The 24,567-nt window shown below is 44.4% G+C and overlaps 1 protein-coding gene and 1 pseudogene across 2 annotated transcripts in view; both read left to right on the forward strand.

The window, feature by feature from the left end:
• The window catches only part of MMP16 (matrix metallopeptidase 16), a 469,099-nt gene that overhangs the window by 393,147 nt on the left and 51,385 nt on the right, over nt 1-24,567 (forward strand). The gene's annotated exons all lie outside the window — the stretch shown is intronic.
• Nucleotides 19,347-20,561, forward strand: LOC146831086 (uncharacterized; annotated as a pseudogene).

The following is a 24,567-nucleotide window of genomic DNA, read 5'->3' on the forward strand; positions in this document are numbered from 1 at the left end:
TCATATACAACTCCACAGCTCAACCTCTCAATTTTAAGCAGACTCAACCTCACCCATACAACCAGACCCAAAAAATGTCATCTGAGCCTCTTGAAGGAAGATAGTGATACAAAAAATACACGTTCTCTGTTCTCCAGCAGTTAACACCACCAGCAATAGCACACCACCCACAAACTCATAGAAAATTTCTCTTGCAGCACAAAGTCACACACTTGCAAAAAAGATTCTTTATACTGCCTACTGAGAAATAATAATTCAATTTAAAGAAAATAAGTAGTTTATATTCAAGCTATTGATAGACACAGAACCTGAGTCACTATTCATAACTAAATCATGGCTTGGGGAAGATATGGTACTGGTATTGCATGAATCTGTTTCAACAGGATATCAAACTGAAACAAACTTCACATAGGCAAAAGAGAAGGGGGCTTAGCCATCACATTTAAAGAAATATTCAATCTCACAAAAGCTGAGGATGTTTCTTAACAGGGTTATGGGGCCCTCCTTGTCAGATATAACCCTCTCCAAACTTTTAATGTTACTTTCTCCTTCTATACAGACCACCACCCAGCTATGCAATATTCCCAGACACATCGCTAGATACAATCTTTAACCTTCTTACAATCTACTCAAACCTATGCATCATTGGTGACCTCAACAAATGGTTTGACAATCCTTATATGCCACACCCCAGATCCATCCTCACTGGTCTAGACACAGACAACCCACACACATTGCTAGAGAATTCGATAAAATACTCACAGAATTCCACAAGCCTAAATGCACAAAAGCTACCAATTCCATTTCTGAAGAATTTTGTGACAAACTGGCAAATCATTACACAACTAATGCAAACATATTAGATTCTTACTTAAATTACCAAAAAAAACAAAAACCCCCAACCCACTTGCAACAAAACCCTCCAGGAAAAGGCAAACACAGTCTCTTCGCTCCTTCAAAGAACTGTCACCAACTGAATTTTCTCGATCTTGTCAAAGTGAGCAGGCTCGACTTACGATGTGGCTATTGTCCTCCTCAAATCTTCGAAAACACTCTACTATCAACTCCAGTTGCCATCCCAGTCAGAACACTCATTAACAACTCCTTAAAAACAGGAGTTTTCTCAGAAGCCTTACAAAAGACATACATACACCCATTATTAAAAAGAAAATAATCTGGACGCTCAAGACCTCTACAACTAGAGACTCATACAGACTCATATTAAACGGACCATTCATGGCCAAATTTATAGAAAGTGCAGCCTTCGACCAGATGTCACAATTCATTGCAGACAATTCTATACTTTCTGACTTCCAAACTGGATTCCATCCCGGAAGAGGCAGTGCATCAGCCCTAATCTCTATCTGGATGACTTTAAAAACACAGTAGATCAGAACAGGGTTGCTGCTCTTATTATTATTGACCTTTCGGGTGAATTTGACACAGTAGAACATGGCACACTAATCGAAAGGCTTAAGGAAGCATAAATAGAGAGCACAGCTCTCACTTGGATCACATCGTACCTATACAATAGAACAAATATTATACATACTCCTGCATTCTCTTCTAAACCATACAGCATCAAAGCAGGAGTCCCTTGACGCTTAATCATCTCAACCGTTTTCAACATCTATATGAAATCACTACCAGATCTGATAAAAGGTATTGACTTCAGCTGTTATCACTATACAGATGGCATGCATATGCTTCTGAAACTGGAAAGGTCAAAGTAAAGTGGAACATTAAAAATCTTTAGTTGTCTCTAAATTGTTGACTGATGGATGACATAGAGCCATCTCAAACTGCTCAAATTTAATACATTTAAAATGAAAAACTCACCTGTGGTGACTGGAAATCCTGTGAGCCTCTTTGCCCCAGGCGTGACAATCTAGGACCATCGCTAAAAATATCTTAGGAGGTAAGAAACCTCAGAATCACCATAGACACCATGCTGTCAATGAATGCAGAAGTGGATAAGGTAGCCAAATAAGGTTCAAGCTAGCATCTCACCTGTCCTATCAAAACTGGATTGCGCTAATGGTCTATATCACAGCTCCCCTGTGTAAACTATGAGAAGATTACAGAGAATTCAAAGCAATGCCACTAGAGTCCTTCTACATGCAAAACCACAAGCACACATCTGTTCTGTCTTGAAGTACCTATACTGGTTACCAGTCACCAAAAGTTCCAACTTCAAGCTGCTTTGTATCAGCCACACATGATATAACAACGGGGTTAGCAATAATCCTGCTCCAACATCTGGGCAAAGAGGTATCTAACTCTACACAGACAGTGATGTGGAGGAATCAATATAATGAAAACATCAATAGGACACAACAAATTCAATCCTATTCTATGGTACACCGTCTCTTTCTGTTTGCACTTATTCACATTAAGGCACATACCACCTGTGATTCCAATTGGAACATTTAGTAAATTCTTTTAATTGTTCTCTTGTTTTTATCAACACATAAATTATTTCAATAGAACACATGAAATACATAAAGTACATCAATACAACAGCTCACAACACTAAACATAAAGAAAAGACAATTATATACATTCAATTAGACATAATAATACACTTAATCATATATTCTTTCCTACCCCAAACTTAAAGTTTTGTGTTTGCTGCATAACGTATGAGCAATCCAGCTATGAGATAGTCCTATACACACAAGAGGTAAATACTTCCACCTCTAAGTCAATTCATAGTGCGTATACCAAATGTCTTTTTTTTTTTAAAATCTTTTTATTTGCAAAAATAAACTTGTTGGTCATTTTACATTTGCACTTATAGATATTACAGTGTTGCATCCATAGACTTTCATACAAATATATTACTTCAGATGTCACAGTACACAAGATGGTATCAGTACATGATCATTACGGTGTTAATGGTTCGTCAAGGGAAGGGAGCATGGGAGGTTCACACAAGTTTCCGCAGTACTCATTCCATTTTGACCAAACAGCCATCCATTTCCGGGGGCATCCCCGTGCTGTATAGACTGTCTTCTCTTGCAGCATGCACCAGTCCATGTCCTTCTTCCATGCACTTATTGTTGGAGGTGTTCCCGCTCCCCATAGGTGTGCTATATTACGTTTTGCAATTACCTGTCCAAGCGTCGCCCATATTCTACCTTTTACGGACAGGTCCGTGGGCTCCCAGATGTTCAAGAGGCACTTTTTAATTTCGGGTCGCAAGCTTAGCCCCCAGACCGTACTCATACAGTCGTGCACCCATTTCCAATAGGTTTGTATTAGAGGGTATTCCCATATTATGTGAAGAAACGTCCCCACCTTCCCACACCGTCTTCTACAAAGCCCGTCCTCACTCCTCCCCATCAAAACTAGTCGTGTACCCGAGATATAAACTCGGTGTAATATTTTTAGCTGTAACAGCCTCAATTTTGCCAATATCGCTACCTCTTTGGGTGAGGAAAGTGTCTCTCTCCATTCCTCATCATCGATCTCCAGACCGTCAGTCTCCCATTTTCTCCTGAGTGCAAGCAATGGGTCAGGGGTGTGATGTATGAGTTTTTTATATGTGAGGGAGATAGCACTCTCGGTAAGTGACCATAAAGCAGTCTGTCCTCTAAGGGGGAGGACTCCGGGAGCGTTGTTTCAGGTGGAATTTTCGACTGAAGTGAGTGCCTGATCTACATGTATCGGAAGTATTCTGTTTGCGCCAAGTCGTATGTTTGTTGTAATAAGGCAAAAGTCACCATGCCATTGAACCACCATAGGTCCTTTATATGGGAGATCCCTATCAGATCCCAACCCTTTGGTGTGACCCAGTGTACCCAGCCTTTCGGAGACCCAAAGCGGGGTTGCCAATGTGAGTTTGTCAGCCCACCCCAGTTTTCAGCTCACAATATGCCAGAGTCGGACAGAGTGTCTTGTAGGCGCTGTGAGGCGGTACTTGTTAGGTTTAGAGTAGAGCGCAGCCTCAAAGTTTCCCCCGGGGAGGAGCTACCTGTCCATCTCATACCCGGGATCATCCCCACTCCTATATGTACCCTGGTTTATAGTCGAGAGGTGTGCAGCCCAGTAGTATTTATGGATGTCCAGAAGTGCTATACCCCCATCGTACCACCCTAGTGTAAGTTTTTGGAGCGATATGTGTGGCGTACCGGTCCAAAACAGGTCTCTTTGAGTGGTCTCAATATCGGATAAATACTTATGTGGGACTAAATCAGGGTAGTTTTGACGTGCGTACCAGAAACGCGGCAGCGCCATCATCTTAAATAGTGCTGCCCGACTCAGTAGGGACAGCGGGAGCCTCTTCCAAATGGCAGTGTCCCTTTGGAACCTTTGCAGAGGTGGTAAAAGATTCCTCTCGTAGCGGGTCATCACATCCCTGGAGATAAAGATTCCAAGGTACTTGAACCCTTCCGTGGCTATCTTGATTGGGCAGTCTTGCGGTATTGAAGGGGGGGCGCTGTGTAAGACTTCCCCCAGTTGATGCTGTACCCGGAAAATGTCTTGAGCAACTCTGAGGGATTTGGAGGGTGAGGCAAGGTACAATAGGATGTCATCCGCATAAAGCGAAATCCGGTCCTCCCACCCATCCATCCATCTGAGCCCTCGTAATGAGAGGTCCTGTCGTATCCAGGCCGCAAGAGGCTCCAGGCAGAGGGCGAAGAGCAAGGGTGAGAGGGGGCAGCACTGTCGCGTCCCCCTCTCCAGTGTGAAAATCTGAGATTTTGTTGTTCACCACAACCTGGGCTAATGGCTCAGTGTAGAGGAGGCGCACCCACCCGACAAAATTAGGACCGAAGCCCATCTTTTTAAGGACTGCCATCATATAAGGCCATTCAAGCGTGTTGAATGCCATAGCGGCATCCAACGATACCACAACCGCATCTTCCTGGATCATGTGGCAGTGACCTAACACTCCGTGGAGTCGTCGCAGGTTGAGCGCTGTGTTGCGGTGCGGCATGAAGCCGATTGGTCTGGGTGGATCAGTTTGGTGATTATCGGCTTGATCCTATTTGCAAGGAGCTTCGCAAGGATTTTGGGTTCAGCATTTAATAATGATATTGGCCTGTAAGAAGTGCACAGGTCTCTAGGTTTCCCTTCTTTAGGGATGGCCACCAGAGTGGCGATACGTTGGTCTCTTGGTAGCTTCCCCAAAATGTTACTGTCCTCAAACATATTTTTAAGGTGTAGACCCAGGCAACCAGATTTGAGCTTGTACAACTCAATAGGCAGGCCGTTGGGTCCTAAGGCTTTCCCGGGCCTGAGTTCATTGATTGCCTTGGCCAGCTGTGCGGCGGTAAGTTCACCATCCAAAGTCTCTCGTCGTCATCAAAGTTTGGGCAGCTTAATGTCGGCCAAAAGCACGGAGGAATCCTCCTCCGATCGCTCCGCCCCCCTGCTGTATACTCTTTTAAAGTGTGCTGCAACCTCGCTGATTATCTCCTGAGGTTCAGTAAGGGGGGCGCCCCCCTCAGTCTGAAGCTCGGACACCACCCTCTGCGTTTTCTGCTTTTGTCCAACCAGGCAATTAATTTGCCCGCTTAGTCCCCTTGATCATAAAGTCAGCCGTCTCTATCTCTTGCTAGGCTTTTAGCGGCATCGGTAGCTAGATCCTTATATTCAGCCGCTTTCAGCTGCATCTGATGCAGAGCCCCCGGAGTCCCGTCAACCTGTGCTACCCCCTCCAGGGCGAGAAGATCATGTTCGATGGTAAGCATTTGTGCCTCCTTTTCTTTGCGCTGGCCAGCAATTTTGGAGAGGGCTTCACCCCTCAGTACAGTCTTAAATGCTTCCTAGAGGACAGCAGGGGATTCCACCGTCCCAACGTTCTCTCGGAAGTATTGGTCTATCGAGCGGGTGATCTCCCTCTTAATCCCAGGATTGCGTAAGAACCAGGGGTTTATGGGTGCAACACAGCCTACCTTTTGTTCCCCAATAGTAAGGTGTGCCCATAAAGTGGAGTGGTCAGATATACCCCGTGCCAGATGTTTGATCTCTCGAATCGTAGTGTCTTGCTGCAAAGGTGTAAGGATATAGTCTATCCTAGAAAAAGTGTGGTGGGGTCCAGAGAAAAATGTGTACTGCTGTAGATTTGGGTGGCACATACACCAGAGGTCAACTAATCCGAATGCCTCCAAGAGATTGGAGAGCCACATATGCCCCGCCGCAATGTTCCTGGGCGGGTGCCTATCCAATCGTCCCGACACTACTGCATTGAAGTCCCCACCAATTAAAAGCTGCCCCTCAGGGAGGGAGAGGAGAAGTTTACCCATATCCTGGTAGGGCTGAGTTTGGAGACCCAGTGGGATATAAACCGTCACTAAGTTAAGTATGCGTCCTTCCCACTTCCCCGAGAGCACCGCATAGCGCCCCAGCGGGTCAGTCTCCGAGTGCTCAATGACAAATGGAAAGTTACAGCGCACCAGAATGCCCACCCCGCGGGATCCCGAAGTGAAGCCGGCATGTGTAGCCAGTGTAAAGCCCCATCTGTTGAGTGGTTGGCATCTTGCAAGAGGACAATATCTGGGAGGTGCCGTTTAACAAATTGGAGTACTATATTTCTTTTGGGCTTGTCTCCCAACCCATTAACGTTCCAACTAAGGATTTTCAGACTTTTATCCTACCTTGTAGCCATCTCTGAAAGCTATCCCAGTACGTAGTCCGTAGTGCCTGCAACACCGCACCATCCTATACCAAATTTCTTAAGAAACTTTTTTTTATTCATTGGACTCCTCTTATTCATGCAGTCACAAAGCAGTGCATGACAGAAGACTATTCTTCATCTGAAAGAATATCAACAAACCCTCATGACAAAGGAACCTATGCTTGAGAATGGCTCCTCATCTTAAAATCCTATATACAAAAATAAAATGGGTGGAAGATCTTTCCCCATTTAAGCAACACAGCTATGGAATTTGCTGCCCAAAATCATATGTTCCACTGACAACCATCTCAGCTTCCGGAAAATAGTCATGAGTTGACTCTGTTCCACATGACGACTATACCTAAAACATGACACAATAGTATATTCAAATATGGCAAACTATGCTTCTCATGGTGATCCAGCGGATTACCAGCTTGTGTTACTCACACAACATATACTCACCTGCGCACATAAACCTTCATAAAATAAGCCAGTAGTACCGCTGGGGTCAATTTTGACTTACCTGTGAGATTGTTTTCCTTTTCCAAATTCTTACCAACTCGATCTCCTTGATAATAAATTTCCTCTGGTCAATGAATCTAGTTGCTAAGTTATATTAAGTAGAAATGACATTAAAGTTTTATTCTCCAAATAACCACAGACTCAAAGAGTTTTAAAAGTGTATCTAAAATAATTTTGTGAGTCAAAGATCAAATACATCTTATACACCGTTTTCCTTCAGGAAGAGATCAAATCAGGTTCAATATAAGTCTTAATTTAAAATATCCTGATGACAGTACCTGAAGGGGGAGAAGCAGAGAGCAGTACAAGAACATACTACACAGAATTATAATCACCTAAGGTGGTGTGAAGACCGAACCCCTGGCCAATGAGTCAGGTGAACATCTCCAGACAGGTCAGGAGATAAAGCATCAGGACAGATTCAGGACTGGGAAGGTGATCTCTTCTAAGTGCAACGCCTGTGTCGCACCCCTCTCTGGCACTACTCTCCTCGATTTTTCTTCCGCGAATCCCTTCTTGTATGTGCCTCCTCGATATTTCTTCCACAATCCCCTACTAGATGATTGGATTCTTTGATCAGTATTTCGGTCTCTCGAACAGGGTCTCTGGCATCTGCAGTCTGTGTAGGGTCTGCTAGGAAGCTAAGTAGAGATTTTAGCAAGAATTATGCTAGTGCAAATCTTCTCCCCCTTGGGTTTGTCAGAGGTAGTAACTGTTATGTTGTTATGTTAAATCAATTTATAACGTGCACAGATACTCGGCAGAGTGTCCCGGCGCGAACTGAGAAAAGGATCCGCAGACCAAAGCACTATTCAAAGAGAAGGGTTTTTAACTATTTTTTAAAGATCACATATTCTTGAGTACTGCGTAACACCAAGGGTAAAGCATTCTATACCAGGGCAGCCATACGTACAAAAGAACTCCCACCTAGCCTCTGGCGTTTGAATCTAGGTGTCTGCATCAAAAATTGAGAAGATGACCACAAGTGTCTCGCAGGATTATAGAAGGCGAGCCTCTTCTGAAAGTAGGGAGGACCCAGGCCATATAGGGCCCTATGGGCAAAAGCCAGGGTTTTGAATTTTATTTGAGACTCCACCGGGAGCCAGTGAAGAGAGTGCAAATGAGCACGCACACTACACCTGCGAGATATACCCAGCAGGAGTCTGGCGGCCGAATTTTGAACGACCTGTAGTTTGTTCAAGAGGTAGCCAGAAATGCCCACATAGAGTGCATTGGCATAATCCAAGCGAGACAAAATCAGAGCACGGACAACCCTTTCTTTGGCAGGTCTTGGAAGAAGGGGTAAAAACTTCCTCAAGGCTTTCAATGTACCGAAGCAGGTCCCAACCAGCTTTTTGACCTGGGTAGAGAAGGACAGATTCTCATTGTACCAGACCCCCAGGTTATTGCAGCAATACCCATTGCTTTAGGCATGGGGAAGCCGGGGGGCCATACCCTATCTCGGAAGTTAGCTGGAAAAATGCTATACAAGAGGCCCTCTGATTTCTCTTCGTTACATTTTAGCTGTGCCTGAGCGAGCCAGCAGAAGACCGAAGAGAGACAGTGTTGAGCCGTAAGAACTGAGTCATCATCCTTTCCCCAAGAGAACAGGAGCTGGGTATCGTCAGCATAGGCCATCACCTTAGCCCCAAGTGACTCCGCTAAGTAGATCAGCGTAGTAACATAGATGTTAAAAAGAAGGGGACTAAGGGATGACCCTTGTGGGACACCCGTAGATACCGAGACACAAGGTGAAAGCCAGATCTGCTATGAGCGGTCTTCCAGAAAAGATTTGATCCATCGCCAGACAGAGCCAGATATCCCAATCTCCGAAAGGCGATCAAGAAGCAAAGAATGTGACACAGTGCCGAATGCTGCCAAAAGATCAAGCATAACCAATGCAGCTCTCCCGCCGGCATCCAAACACTCGCAAATTGCCTCTGTCACCTCCAGCAGTGCAGACTCAGTATTGAACGAGGCCCGAAATCCTGATTGGGCCGGATGCAGCAGACCCGAAACCTCAACAAAGTTGGTCAGTTGCTTGGTGACAACCTTCTCACAGACCTTGGACAGGCTAGGCAGCAGTGATATGGGGCGGTAGTTTCCCGGTATCATTGGGTCAAGAGATGGCTTCTTGAGGAGAAGGAGAATTTGTGCCCGCTTCCAGGAAGCTGGAACACAACCTTCCTGCAAGGACATATTAACGATTTTGTTAACTTCAGGATTGATAGTATCCGCAACCGCGGCCAAAAGTCTAGCAGCACAGGGATCAGTCGGAGAGCCCGACTTCAAAGACTTAAGAATTTTGAGAGAGCAGGCACACTCAATAGGCTCAAAAGTCTACAAAGTATTAGCAAACTGGCGGCCGGAGGCCAGGCAAGGAGACCGTAGATGCCATAGCACAAGAAGTAAAGCTGGCTTGTATAGTGCAAATCTTGTCCAAAAAAAACTTCGCAAGAGTATTACACCAGGTCTCCGAGACTGGTGCAGCTCTAGTAACTAGCACTAAAATTATCCCCTACAGCGGTAATCTGTGACATTCCATGTAACAAACTACCTCTCTGTAGGCTTTAATACAGATAAATAACAATACACGCTTAAATGCCTACTGATTATAACATAAGCTTTTCACAATCAGTATGGTAGGCCTAATGCATTTATCATAGCTTTTCACAATAAACAGATCATGTCTATGGCAACAGAAATATGTTTCCTAGAGAACCAATCTGGCCTGTAGCTGTTATCATTGGCTTTTCACCATAACCAACTGAGGCCTCCAGTACTGATTGTATGCTTTCCCACAAGGCAACAATTAGGCATCCAATAATAAAATTACATACTACCTAAACTTACAGTTGCCAGACCAAAGAGCTATCTCACCTAAGAAAGCCTAACAAGGATTCTGCAGTACACAGTTTTGCAACAGACCAACCGAGGAAGAAACACTGCAAGCAATCAGACATCTGAGAAATTGGAAGGCAGCAGGATCTGACAATATTCTTGCAGAAGCACTGAAGACAGACATTGAAACATCAGTAGACATGCTCTCTCCCATGTTTGGAAGGATCTGGGTAGAAGAAAAGGTGCCATCAGACTGGAAGGAGGGATATCTCATGAACATTCCCAGGAAAGGTGACCTGAGTAACTGCGCAAACTACAGAGGGATAACTCTGCTATCAGCCCCAGGCAATGTGTTCAACAGAGTCATCCTAAACATAATGAAAGAACAAGTCGACACTCACTTGCAAGACCAGCAAGCTGGCTTCTGCAAAGATAGATACTGCACAGATAAATTTCAACACTGTGCATCATTTAGGAATCAATGTAATGGAACTCCCCCCTCTATGTCAACTTCATCGACTATGAGAAGGTATTCAACAGCGTGGCCAGAGAGATCCTTTGGAAGCTCCTCTGCCACTATAAACTCATAAGAATCATCAGGAACTCTTACGAGGGAGTGACTTGCAAGATACTCCATGGAGGACAACTCACATAACCATTCAAAGTGAGGACCGATGTCCGACAGGGTTGTTTGCTCTCACATTGCTTTTCCTGCTGACCACAGAGTGTGTCATGAAGACATCCACAGCAAGGAGAAGAAAGGGGATCCAGTGGACACCTTGGATGCAGCTCAACGACATGGACTTTGCAAACAACCTTGCCCTATCCAACTTCCCATCTACAGATGCAGGAGAAGACTAATAATGTGTCAGCCACATCAGCACTGCTTGCCCTTAACATCCACAGGGGAAAAACAAAGATCCTGAAGGCTAACATGGCCAGCGCAACTGCAGTCACGCTTGCAGGTGATGCACTGGAAGAGGCTGAGGGTTTCACTTACCTGGGTAGTGTCATAGCCAAGCAGAGTGGCACAGACGCCAATGGCAAGGCAAGAATCGGCAAAGCAAAAGGCTGCCTTCATTCAGCGAAAGAAGATATGGCGCTCCAGCGACCTTTCGCTGCAAATCAAGATCAAGCTTTCTAACGACAAGGTAAAATCGGTCATTCTGCATGGAGCAGACTCTTGGAGGGCAGCAATGACCACAGCCAACAAAATCCAGACCTTTATCGACACCTGTCTCCGCTAGCCAAACAACATCAGCAACTACGACCTGACGCAGCAGACTTTCCAACTTTCTGCTCATGAAGAAATCATGAAAAGATTCAGTGGCTGTATAGGTCACACTCTCCACAAGCCTGCGTCAAATACCATTAGGCAAGTCCTGACCTCGAACCTTCAAGGGAAAGGAAAAGGAAAAGAGAAAGGCCAAGAAACACCTTTTGCTGAGTCCTCAAGGCTGACTGTAAGGAGATGGGTTACACCTGGAGTTAGATTGAAAGAAAATACCAAGACAGAGATGGCTGGGGAGTCCTGGTTGATGGTCTATGCCCCAGGAGGGGTAGTAGGCATAAGTAAGTACGTTTGATTACGGAAGCATCACACCCCTTGGACAAGTTTACTTTGAGACAAGCATCAATCACTGAATCATCCTTCTGTGTGGCCACCTCCTATTCTCCCAACATTGAGAATCCCTGAATCTTGCCAAAAGTAGCCAGATTTATGTAGAAAAGAGAGATAGAGTACAACAGCAAATCAGTACTTCAGTACTAGCTCTTGATCAAGTTAAAAAGAGAAATGCATTTCTGTTTTGGTATCTACACACCAAGTATGTATATGCGTTTGTGTGATTTTAAATAGATACATTTTTGCTTTCGTACTATTATAGAAAATAGCCTTCAAAAATAGGTCTACTTAGTGCTGGTTTGTAGACTTAATCTATCTTTTTACGTTTTTTTATTTTTTTCAAAAAAATATTTATTGTTCAATCCATAGCTCTAACATAACATATTTAAATAAATGATTGTTCACAGTCATACACAAATATTCCTTCAAATAGACATGATAAGAAAATAAGCCAATATCTAAACCCCATTTTGCCAAGATCATACAGGTAGCATTAAGCTTGCCTCATCTCTACAACGGCCCCCCACAGACGCCGGGGATGCCTGGTTTCACCTTGGAGATACCCAGAAAGGGACCATCTCACAGGGATAGCCAGGACGGGTTCCCCAGCGGTCTACAGCGCCGGGACGCCCCGTTGCTGGGGCAGCTGTGCGCTTTACAAGTCTACAACATTTACATTTACATATGTTCTATCATTGGGCCCCAAATCTGAATACCCAATTTTTTCCCGATTCATTGACTTAAGACTGAAGAGACTATATTCCAAATTAAAAATATTATAGAATTTAGCCTGCCACATCTCAAACGAAGGGGCATCCCGCTGCAACCAAACTGAGGCTACACATAACTGTGCAACCGCGGCTGCAATGAATATAATATATCTAAACTTATATGCGGGTTGGCCGGTTTGAAGATTATCCCCAACCCCCAATAACATTAAATCCTTTGTCATATTAATTTGTATCCCTGTGATTTCAGATAGAAACTGATCTATTTGTAGCCTTAATTGCAAAAGCGAAATGCAATCATAAAACACATGCACGATGTCAGCTCTCTCCATACTACATCTGAAACACTTCCCATCATTAGTGCCCACCCACTTCATCATCCTCTCTGATGTATGGTACAAGTCGAATATCGTCTTGAAGTGTTGGGCTTTCAAATTTACTGACATCAAAATGTTCCCTGCAGTATCAATTGATTGCTGCATATACTCGCCTTCCTGCCCAAGTCGTTCAAGCCATTTAGTATCTTGAGCAGCCAGATCATCCTGTTGTATCTCAATTAATACAGCATACAGTGCCCCTATCCTTGCCCTCCTTCTGATTGCCTCAACTATCGAAGACGTAGTTATTCCCTCCTGCATGTGGTGTTTAAATAAAAAATTCCGAACTTGCAAATATTTAAAGAATTCCTTTTGTTGAAGTCCATATCTATCAACTAACCCTAAAAATTAAGCTAATACCCCCCCTCAAATAAGTCTCCTAATTGTCTAATCCCCTTAGCCCTCCAGCTCTGCATCCTAAAATCCCAAAATATAGCGAGGAATATAGATGCCGAATTTAACGGAGTATAATAACTAATCTGTGGAATGTCTAAAAAATGTTGTACCAATTTCCAAACCTTTTATGCTGCGAGCACTACCTTAAATCGTGTTTTTTTAAATTAACTTGGTTCATAAGACTTGACTAAAGAATTTCTGGTTTCTGCCCCTAACAACATCTGATATATTGACAGTGCTTCCACCATCACCACATCTTCCCCTGTCAACAAGATCCGTATATTTTGGAGTATACATACATCGTGTGATAACATCATCAATTTAAACGCACGCCTCGCTTTCCTTATAAACCTATCACAGATGGATTGCACTCTCTGCAGTTGTATTTTAGTTAATTCTAACGGTACCACCCTGAAGTAATACATTATTTTAGGAACGATAATCATCTTGAGCAGGTTGCATCTCCCCACCAACGTGAGGTGCAAATACTCCAACTGATCAAGCTGCTGTTTAATCCCAGAAACTATACTGCCCCAGTTCACCTCTATCAAATCCTGCAGGGACATTCTAATTTTAATACCTAGATAGCTAGCTTTGTCAGTTACCCGTGCATCTCCCAGGCATGCCATTTTAGTACATGCAATCTGCGTTTTGTAGAGTTTAATTTGTATCCTGAGACCACACCAAATTTTTCGGGCAATCATTCTATCTCTATTACTGCTTGCGCTAGGTCTGAAGACGCCACTGCTTTGTCATCTGCATAAGCTAAAACCCGCACCTGATACTGCCCACAACTCATAGACATAATACGCTCACTCTGTTCCAACATAACCACAAATGGATTGATATATATAGCGAACAAAAACGGAGAGCAAGGACATCCCTGTCTTGTCCCCCTGCTAATATGAACTTGCTCTGATTCCCTACCCATTACACAGATCCTAGCTCGTGGTGACTTGTACATACTTTGTATAGCTCTAATATACCTCTGCCCAAACCCTGTCTTCTGCATAATGGCCCATAAAAATGACCAGGAAACACGGTCAAACGCTTTTTCCGCATCAAGAAAAATCACCCCAAACCTACTATGATATACATTAGCATAATCTATAAGAGTAACCGCTCTGTTGATGTGGTTAACCGTGCTCCTGCCAGGTATAAATCCGTGTTGATATATAGATACCAAAGGAGTGATTACTGGCGCCAACCTAGTGGTGAGTATTTTCGCATATATTTTGCCATCTGCGTTTAACAGGGAGATTGGTCTATGCTCCTGGCAAATTTTGGGGCTTATCTTTCTTTTTGAACACCACTAAATCAGCCTCATCCCATGATGGAGGCGGATTCTTGGGTTGAGCCTCTTGGAAAGTGGTAGCTTGTGTGGGCCTGCCGCTGTCCCACTCGCCAATGACCCCATTGCCTCCTCCAAATCCTCCATAGTAATCCTTGCGTCTAATAACACCTGCTCTTCTGACTTAGCTTAGTTAAATCCAATTGTTGGCAAAAACTTTCTATCTCCTGCTCATTAGAATCTCTCTACATATACAATTCTTGATAGAAATCATAAAATACCCCCAACATAGTTTCGACCGTATTCCCAGCAGCGTCTAACATAGCCAGTATTTTCTGTGAAGATTGCCTTACTCTTAGCCACTGTGCCAGACATCGTCCAGTAGCTTCCCCATATTTGCATCTATCTTGTTTATACAACTTATATTGATGGGCAATTTCCTGACACCATATCGCATTTATTTTGGCTTTACAACATGCGATCTTAGTTTGTATTTTCATAACTTCTTGTCCCAGCCTAAGTACCTTTATCAGCTCCTGCTCCGCACTCCTTAGATCCCCCAAAAGCAGCTGTATCAAAGGTTGTCCTTGCTTCTGCTTAACCAAATTCTAAACTGAGTGCTTCTCCGCGTACTCCCACTTTGAGAGCATATAGGACTAGAGGAGGATCCCCTATTAACCTCCAAAAATTGACAAGCCCAAGTCAGCATATGATCAATAAATGCTTTATCCATTAAAAGTTTCCTATTGAACTTAAACGCCCTGGCAACCTTCATCTGACTAAAGCTATACACATCTAACAATAATGGGCCATGATCTGCCATTATCCTGGGGCATACCTGCATTTTTGCTCCAGCAATGAGTAACCTAGGCATTAAAGCATAATCGAGTCTCACTATTTTATGATGGGGATATGAATAAAAGGTATAACCTGGATCAGGATCATTTAAAGTTGTCCACACATCTACTAATCCATGATCCTTTAACAACTGTCTTATTGCTCTAAAGACCTCGGGTTTCCGACCCATATATTTGTCATTATGTTCGTCTTAACACATGCCCATCTATAGTCGCCACACAATATCAAGGGGGTATCCCACAAAGCCAATTCTACATTTAAAGTCTCTAATATAGTTGTCTGTCATTTTCCTTCCAGTCCCACAAATCCCGCCTCATGCCAGAATAGCAACCCCCCTGCTAGTAATAGTCTGCCGGGTTGCTGCCAAAAGCGTATATCCCAGCTCTTCTAAAACCCTACGCTAAGCCCAAGGTATCTGCGTCTCTTGAATACACAAGATATCAGGTTTCATTAAGCACAAATCTGCAGCTACCCATCTCCTCTTAGTGTTACTATTCAAGCCACATACATTAAATGAACATATACGTACCCCACCAACCGCCATTTTGCCCAATATTTCTTACTAATTTGACTGACTCCCTGCTAATCCTTTCTTCACAAAATTGTATATTATTTATATTGGCCAATATGACTTTGCTATGGATTGATTTTTTTATTTGTAATACCCCCCACTGCCTACCCATCCCACCCACTTGCCCCTCCCCAATTCCCCCACTCAACACCCTCGTGCCCCCCACTAGACCCTCGCCCTCCCTCCACCCTTTCCCCAAATCATAGGCAATAGGGCCAATGGCCCTTTTGATTGAAGTTGAGTATACCACCCTGTGTTCACCCATACCACAGACCTATTCCTGGCTAAATTATAATCAACACCAAATATTTCCTACATTGTAAGAAGACACTAACTACACTACCTTGACTTTAAATTCGAAAACAATACATCTTCCAAGTCTCCTTATACCATTACTACAGCCAGAAAAAAAAAACTTATTTACATAACGAAGGATCTGTTCAGAGAGACATCAAATAGTCCTTAGCTTGGACCTCTGAGATAAAGAGTCGCGTTTGCCTCTTACAGAGAAGTTTAAGTGTGGCGGGATTTAACAAAAAAGCTTGTGCTCCCTTTGCCTGAAAGGGAGTAATTAATTGAAGCAACTGACACCTTTTCTCAACCGCAAAGTGACAATAATCAGGTCTAGCAAAAAAATTGCGTTCCCTTTCCCATCCTCTTCTTATCTGGTCGTGCCAAGTCATATACGGCCTGCCGCGCCAAAAAGTTGTTCAAGGAAATCAGGATCGCCCGTGGTCTCCATTCAGGTTATCCTCCTTTCGCAACTCATTGCTTAAATGGAAACCTATGCGCCCTTTGCACTTCCGCAGCCCAGTTCCACTCCTTCAGTTCAGGGAAAGCCTCTGCAAATAATTCCACCACAAACTTACGAACGTCCTGCCCCTCAGTCCCCTCAGGCACTCCTAATATTCTAAGATTGTTTCTATGAAGCCTGTTCCACAAATCCACAAGCTTAATCTGTACATCTTCTTTATGGGCGTTTATAGCTTTTGTAGCCCCCTTCTGTGCCTCCATTTGATCTTCCAACGTAGAGATTCATGTCTAAGCTGCAGGCATTCTCTCTGTGAATTCATTGCATGTTTTGGCCATCATTCTAACTGTTTTGAAGCTTGCGCCAAGCCATATGAGTTTTCAAATTCTCCGTCCGTGTCGCACCCTATGATCTAACATACATCTGTAAATTGATTCCAGGGAGATTTCATCATCTGGTTTTTCCGTTATCCCACCCGCGGCTTGGTCGGAAAGATTGACACCTTCAGGGGTCATTTCACCTGACGAGGAAAAGTCCCACAGCAAAGTCTTTGTTGCTTCTGACCCAGCCCCCATTTCCTTAGTTAGTTTTTCCTTACGCACAGTGGGTACCTCTGAGTTTTCATCCTCCAAATTTGTGCTATTTGGATCACTGCCAACACTCATTATTGACCCCTTCAATAAGCCTGATTTAAGACCTATTTCACCATCATCATCTGACATATCCGAAGCTTTCCTTGCTAGTAACGTCAGTACTGTCAGCGATTACTCCAGACTCTGATTCGGCTAATTCAAGCACCCCATTACCCTCATGGAGCCCTGTTGTCATCACATTTTCCCCAGCATCTGCACCTGATTTTGCCATAGCAGCGACACTATCGATAGCACTCAGTTCGGGCTCTATTGGGCTCTGCATAGCGTCCTTTCCCAACGTACCCTTCCCCTGCTCACCATCACTATTAGCATTACCAATTACTCCAACTCCCTCTTCCTCCAGTGCTGTCATAGAAAGATGCGAAGTTAACTGCTTTTTTTTGGGTTGCCGCCTGGAATATCTGGGGTACATTTTAATCGCAAGTCCTTGCTCGCCTCCATGCATAAGATTTTCCATAACCCCTTCTGCTCCCTCTAGCACTGCGACACGTAAGCGCTGCTCTAGTCCCCGCTACAACTTCAGTAGCGGCTCTAGTTTTTCCGCCAAGGGCTGCCTTGGGAGGCATGTCAGTCCACAACAGCTATTTTTACGGCTGTCCGCCGACGCCCAAATCACCAAACACTTACTTCAAGGCCAAAAGTGCCCGCTGGTATGTACCCCCGCTTAGCCTCGTCAGCCTCACCACTCCAAGTTCCTCCATGCTCCTCACTGCTACTGACAGCTCTGTAGATACCACACCCCTGCCGATTCCACCTCCACCACGGCAGGTGCGTTTGTGCTTGGCTGCTCTCACGCTATCACCAACCAGGGGCCAGAGGTTTACAGTAGCTTAGCTTTGCTGCTATCTCCACTGCCAGTACCGTTGCCACTGCCGCCTTGACACATCGGCACACCAGTACCTCTGCTGCCACTCCCAGCACCTTGCTGCTCACCAACACCATTTCGCTCCGATCTCCGAACGCCACAGGTGCACAACACAGGTGCGAGTGGCTTACCCTGCCGCGAGGAGCCTTCCCACGGCGTATCTGCAAGTTTCCGCCTTTGGGATGCTACCCTAAGCTTTCTCGATGCTTTTTTTTAGTTGTAAATTCAGTTCATACTTCTTGTTTATTTTCTGCCTCGTAAACTGCTCCGACTTCTCAGACCGTTATTCAGAAAAGATAGAAGGTGGGTGAACACAACGGGAGCTGCTCACACAGACGTCCAGCCATTGGACGGCATCTTGCCTACCCCCCTTCTTTACGTTTTTTTAAATCGCAGAGTAATTTAATGTAATTTTATGTGTTTTAGCTCTCGGATGTAGACAGCGCATGCACTGTCTCAAAGAGACATGCTGTATCTACTTTTGTGGATTTCAGCTCGCCCATAGGCTTCCCATTTGGTGGCTCTATCGTCGCTTTCCTATTCTTTCTCTTCATTTATCATGGAATGCATTTGTAATTCCTCTTCCTGTGTCTACTCATCCTCGAGAGCAGGGACCTAGTACACTATCCCTCCACTATCCCTTATTTTATGACCATTATCTTTTTATTAGCCTGTCCTACTTTTTATTTGCTCTGTCCATCATTGGCTGATTATGAGAAAGGGTGAGGCCACTGGTCACAGTGGTGCTGGGGTTTCACTGAGTGAGTGTGTCACACGTCATTTTTTGTTTCATCGGACAGAAAAAATAACAGGGTGTGTCGTGCCAGCTTCTCCCCGAGCCCCGGTCTCTCTCCACGTCTGCTCCGCTGCTACTGGTCAATTGTTTTAGATTCTAAGATTGGGTCTGGTTGTGCCCCTGCAACTAGTCCCCATAAATACAGCCTGAATTTTCCTTATCAGTCGATGCTACTGGTTTACAAAGCTCCTGGTGTGGTTTGCTTTTTCCTTTGGTGGTAGAGCATTTACTATGCCCCACCCGCACTATGTCTACCTGCCCGATCTCTGCTTGCCGTCGCCTTGTTTACAACTGTGACACCTGTGACTAGAAACATATGCTTTTCCAGATAACTTATTAGCTGGGATGGGAATCCTATGTCCTCACCAGATTCCCATAAGGCCCTGGGCAGTATCACAGGTGCACTGAGACAAAACTCCAAAAGCTTCGGAGAGTGCAGACAAGCAAGATGGTGGGTCCCTCTGATCCCCTGGAGGAGATACTCTTCTATGAGGTGGATGAAACAGCCGTCAGTGGCTTAATGGGTTCTATCGAATCGCAGCTGACTGGACACTGGCCTGGTGCAGTGAGAGCTGGAACTTGGGCATCTCTGGGACAGACCAATTCTTAGCAACAGCAAAGAAGTGGTTGCTCAGTGCTTAGCATATGAGGAGCGACTGTGAGCAGAGGCAAGAGCCAGCTTCTATCTACTGGTAGTGCTCAGCCTCTTGCTGGTGCTCATTTAAGCAGTCAGGGCAGGCAACAGCCACATGCGGCACTTCATGTCACAACATCGATGGCTCCTCATGTCAGTGTATCCCTAATATGAGCCCCTCTGTCCCAACTACAGTGCTAAGAAGTTCCAAATCCCCAGCAGCCACTTTGCCACTGGCGAACCCTTGTGCCCCAGCTATAAAGATGAGCTCCACACCCCTAGCTTCTCTATCTATACCTATCACTTCCACCTCCTTCTCAGTACAGGTCTACGTTGCATAATATCCTACAGGGGCAGTCAGCAGTACAAGCAGCAATAGTTCAAACATAGCTATTCTATGCAGTCCCAAAAGTGCATCTCCTGCCGCTCATCAAAGTCCACTTCAAGCTCAACTTAATGTATGGATTCAACCGGTCCTCTTTCCATTTTCAAACACCCCAAACTCACTTAGCAGCCATTATATAAAATAGGCATTGTAGCTCAGTTGGCCCTGTGTTTATGCAGAATGTTGACTGTGCAAAGTGGACTAACGCACCAACTTCAGTAACACACATTGTCAACCACCAGAACCCATCTATACACTGTAAACTGGACTCTCAAATGCAGCCTAAAACATCAGTAGTTCACCTTCACCCTGCAGAAGGTGTTCCTCTCTGCAAACCCTCAACGTCTTTTAATGATGATGATGCCACCCATAACCCTAATACACAATACGTTATGTTCTGCCTCCATGGTGTCCGAACAACAACACCCTGCACACTAGTATTGCTACGTCCCTGTGTGGATTCGGTGTTCCAGATTCTACTGCTGGTGGCATGCAGCAGAGCGCAGTTGCACTTCAATGTCACCATCACTGAGGCACGCAATGGCAAGTCCTTCGAGAGTTGTTGCTCCACAGCTCATTATGCAGCCTCCTCAACAAACACAATCCAGTTGCCTCCAGGTCTTACTATACCACCCGGTAAGTGAAACTGTAATCCTTGGAGCCTTCTTGAGTTTTTAGTTTGGACACACCATTCTGCGTTATATATTTATGTTGTTGAAACGTATACATGAAGCACTGTTTTGAAAAAAGACCTTTTATTGACTTTTCACATATTGTGATACTAAGCATAGATGGGAATACATTATACATTTCTTAGTGATATATGAATTTAAGTACCATTGTGAGATCCTAAAGCGCTCGCCATTTGCAGTTAAAGGTGCCCCCCTATTGTATGTGGAGCGCACTTTCTGCCTGTCCCTGATGTGTGCTTGGTGGAGGTATGCACCCCCTGATGTGTTGTGGAGAGGTGTGGCTCACTGGTTAGAGGCGGCCGACCCGTAAGCAGAGAATTGGCCAGGGACCAGGGTTCAATTCCCGACGCGGCAGGGTCGTGGACCAGGGTCAAAACGGACTCCATAATTCTCGCCTCGGTACCTACTCTAACCAGGAACACACTCGGCAACTCTGGGCATTAAGCTTGCCTCATCTCTACAATGGCCCCCCACAGACGCTGGGGATTCCTGGTTTCACCTTGGAGATACCCAGAAAGGGACCATCTCACAGGGAAAACCAGGACGGGTTCCCCAGCGGTCTTCAGCGCCAGGATACTCCATGGAGTCACAGTGCGCTTTACAAGTACACCCACATTTACATGTATGTGGCGTCTGTTATTCTGCATCAGCATATATGCTCCCCTTTGAATGGATGGGGGCCTGCATTCTCTTCCTCTTGTTTGTACACTCTTCCTGTTGCATATGTAGGACTTCCCAATAGACAGGGTTCTATCAGAGTTTGTGCCGCAAAGCCCTCATCGCTATCTCTGTAATTAGGCACTCCCATTGCCAAGACCGATTGGCTATGCCAATGCTTGTTTATTAAGAAGTGTCGCTCTGATTATTTTCCTACTGATCAAGTTATGGCACTTAACCCCTCAAAAGAGGCGTGTACATTCTTTAAGCCACTTATTTGTTTTTTATCATACATTGGGTGTCGCCAGTCACCAGAGAGTGCCTCAGAATAACAAAAGGAAGAGAAATGAAGAGAAATGACTCTCAGAAATATTCTTTAAGACCTCCACACTATAGCATAAAGGAAATGTTCATTGTTGAGTTTCCACTTTTGAAAGGGAGTTTTGATTTTCCAGTGAAGGACTCCACCCTGAAGATCATAAAAACAAACCAGGCTTTTTGGAAAGGTGATGCTTCTTGGAAGTTTGCAAAATGCTTGGTAGGCTGTACAGTTTCCTACAGGAACTAGAGGTCTAATTTGTTTAAATATTCGGCTTCCTGCTGACATTATGGCCACTTCTGCTGAGTTAGGCTTAAGCAGCAGTCAGAAGGGTGGGGTGCACTTCATGCCAGGCTCTGTGTACCTATGGACCAGACAAAACAAAACGCGGCGCTCTAAAAGAAAAATACTAACCTAGGACTGTCAGGGGAGGGGGAACTGAAGTATTGGACACTGAAGTGTCAGTGCGGGAAACGGCGGGCAAGCAGCTGACACAAGCTGATAAACGATTTAGTCTACAAATCCCGCATGGGACGAAATTCTATCCCCTTTTCCTAATCAAAATGGGATAGAAAAATCCTGCAGAAAATCTCTAAGGCAGAAGACAGGAGGAAGGAAAGCTGAAGAGGGTCAGAGCCGTCTTTTCTTTTTTTGTGAGGTCCCATATTTAAAGCCACCGAGAGTTCAGCTCAAGTGTGCAACAAGATATAAAAAACAGATTTTTGAATTTTACAGTTTCCTCTTTCTGGCACAAAACTCGTTCTTTTTATTTTGTTCATTGTATTTTTTCATTTCATATGTTTTTGTATTGTATAGCAGAACCTTGGATAGAATGTTCAACGTGGAAAGGTTTCAGTATGTTGCATGTTGAATTAATAACGACAGCAAATATTTTGACTGAACTGGCATAATGCTCATAAAACAAATTGATATGACGTAACTAGTGAGTGATTAATCATGCTAAATGAGTGATGGTATTTAAGTACTAAAGAACAATGGGGCACATGCATCAACATAAGGAATTGAGATTCCTAAATAGCGATTTTTAAGGAATCGCTATTTAGGAGTCGCAACTCCTTATGCATGTAGGAATCGCTAAATAAATTGAGATTCTTACACATTACCTAATAACGATTCACAAATTGCGAATCACTAGTAGGTAATGTCACTCCATTAATTTCTACAGGCCCATAGGAATGAATGGTAATTGTATTCGCAAATTGCGATTACCAAATAATTGAATGCCTTCGATGCATCAGAAAAGGCCTTTTTCCGGTTGAAAACAGGCCGATGCTGCGAATCGGCCCGTTTGCGACCAGAAAAAAGCTTGATGCATGTGGCCCGTTGTGTCCAAAAAGATATCTCCTAAAAGAAAAGGAAAATGTTCCCCATGGCTAGTGGGCCCGTGAAGCAGAATGGCTGCAGTCCAGGTTATGGCAGTTTGTTTTGTGAATAGGCATTTTGTTTGTGTTTTGCAAATGGCTTTGTTTCTCAGAACTTTTGTGTTTTCAAATGTGCTTATAAGGAAATACCCTGAGAATGAAGAAAATTGGTTAGAGTAGCATTTCCCAAACTGTGAGTCTGGACCGATTGGTGGGTCGTGAGCCAATTTTTGGTGGATCACAAATGTCCTGGGGCAGTATTACTGGAGTGCCCTGGGGCCACAACAGGCTTTTGTGCCTGCTTTGTGCACCGTTAGAATACTTTAATATTGCAGAAGGAGCCGCAAATGCTTTTGCATCCCCTTCTGTAATACCGATAGCGCTAGCGCACTTAAAGCGCTATCATCTGAAGGTGTTCCCTCATTTGCATGGGGGCGTGGCCCCATGAAAATGAGGGAGGGAATATCCCTTTGCCTCTGAGCCTGCACCGTATTACAGATGCAGGCGCCGAGAAGCTGTCAGGAGGCGCACTGACAGTGTGCCACCTAAAAGGTAGTGCACTGTCTGGCTGTCCCCTTAGAGCAGCCCTTTGGAGGGGGGAAGGGGATCCTATGGACCCCCCTAGATATCTCCTTGCAGACGGGTGCAGTCACTCAGTGCACCTGCCTCCAAGGGATCTCAAATCCCCCTTCAAATTGCAGATGGTTGGCTGCCTGCCCAGTGAGACACTGAGCTGCTCCGTTTTACACCTGAATCCACTGCTCCCAGGGCAGAATGAGTTCACGGCTGCCCTGGGGGCAGTTTATTCACAAAGTTGTGGTGCATTACCCAGGTTAGCACTGGGCGCACCTTATAAAAGGAGCTCCCAGCACTAGCCAGGAAAATTCGGCGCATACGTAATATGGCCCCTGGTCTATATGCAGGTAATGTTTAAAATGATAAGCCCTTTTTGTACAGCAGTACAAATTCTATTCCGTAAGCGACAGAAAATAGATTTTTGATGTAATATATGTATGCATGTATGTCTGTATTTTATATGTATGTATGTACATTTCACATTTTAGAAGGAGAATGTAGAAATAAGTATACAATATGTTATAAAAGCCCTGGATAAATGGGAAATCTACATTTCACTTCCAGGTTGTGGTGTACAACATCAAACTACACCAGCCACCAGAATGTAACATATGCAGGACCGGCTTCCGTGCCGGTGGCACCCGGTGCGACAATGTTTGTTGTCACCCCCAATGACCACCTCTGTCACAGACTCCCTCACTACCACCATTTAACAGTGTCCCTCGTATCCATAACCACTTTCTCTCAGATGCATTAAATTAGTTTTATAGCACCACCCGTACCTGTGTCCGGTGTCATTCTACATCACACACACACACACACAGACAATCATACGTGTGTAGATCAGTGTATAGAAAATTTTACATAAGGCACAGGATTATGGGGTGTAAGAGTCACCTGTCATCCATACTGATGGTCAGTACAGTTTAAGTGTGCTTGGTCTAGAGAAGCACAAACTCAGAATGTAAACCTTAACACCACAGTTGGGGGTTCTTTTTAATAATAAGAATTAATTTCTACCCAA

Source organism: Triturus cristatus, chromosome 5_1 (assembly GCF_964204655.1).
Source record: "Triturus cristatus chromosome 5_1, aTriCri1.1, whole genome shotgun sequence".
Lineage (NCBI taxonomy): Eukaryota > Metazoa > Chordata > Amphibia > Caudata > Salamandridae > Triturus > Triturus cristatus.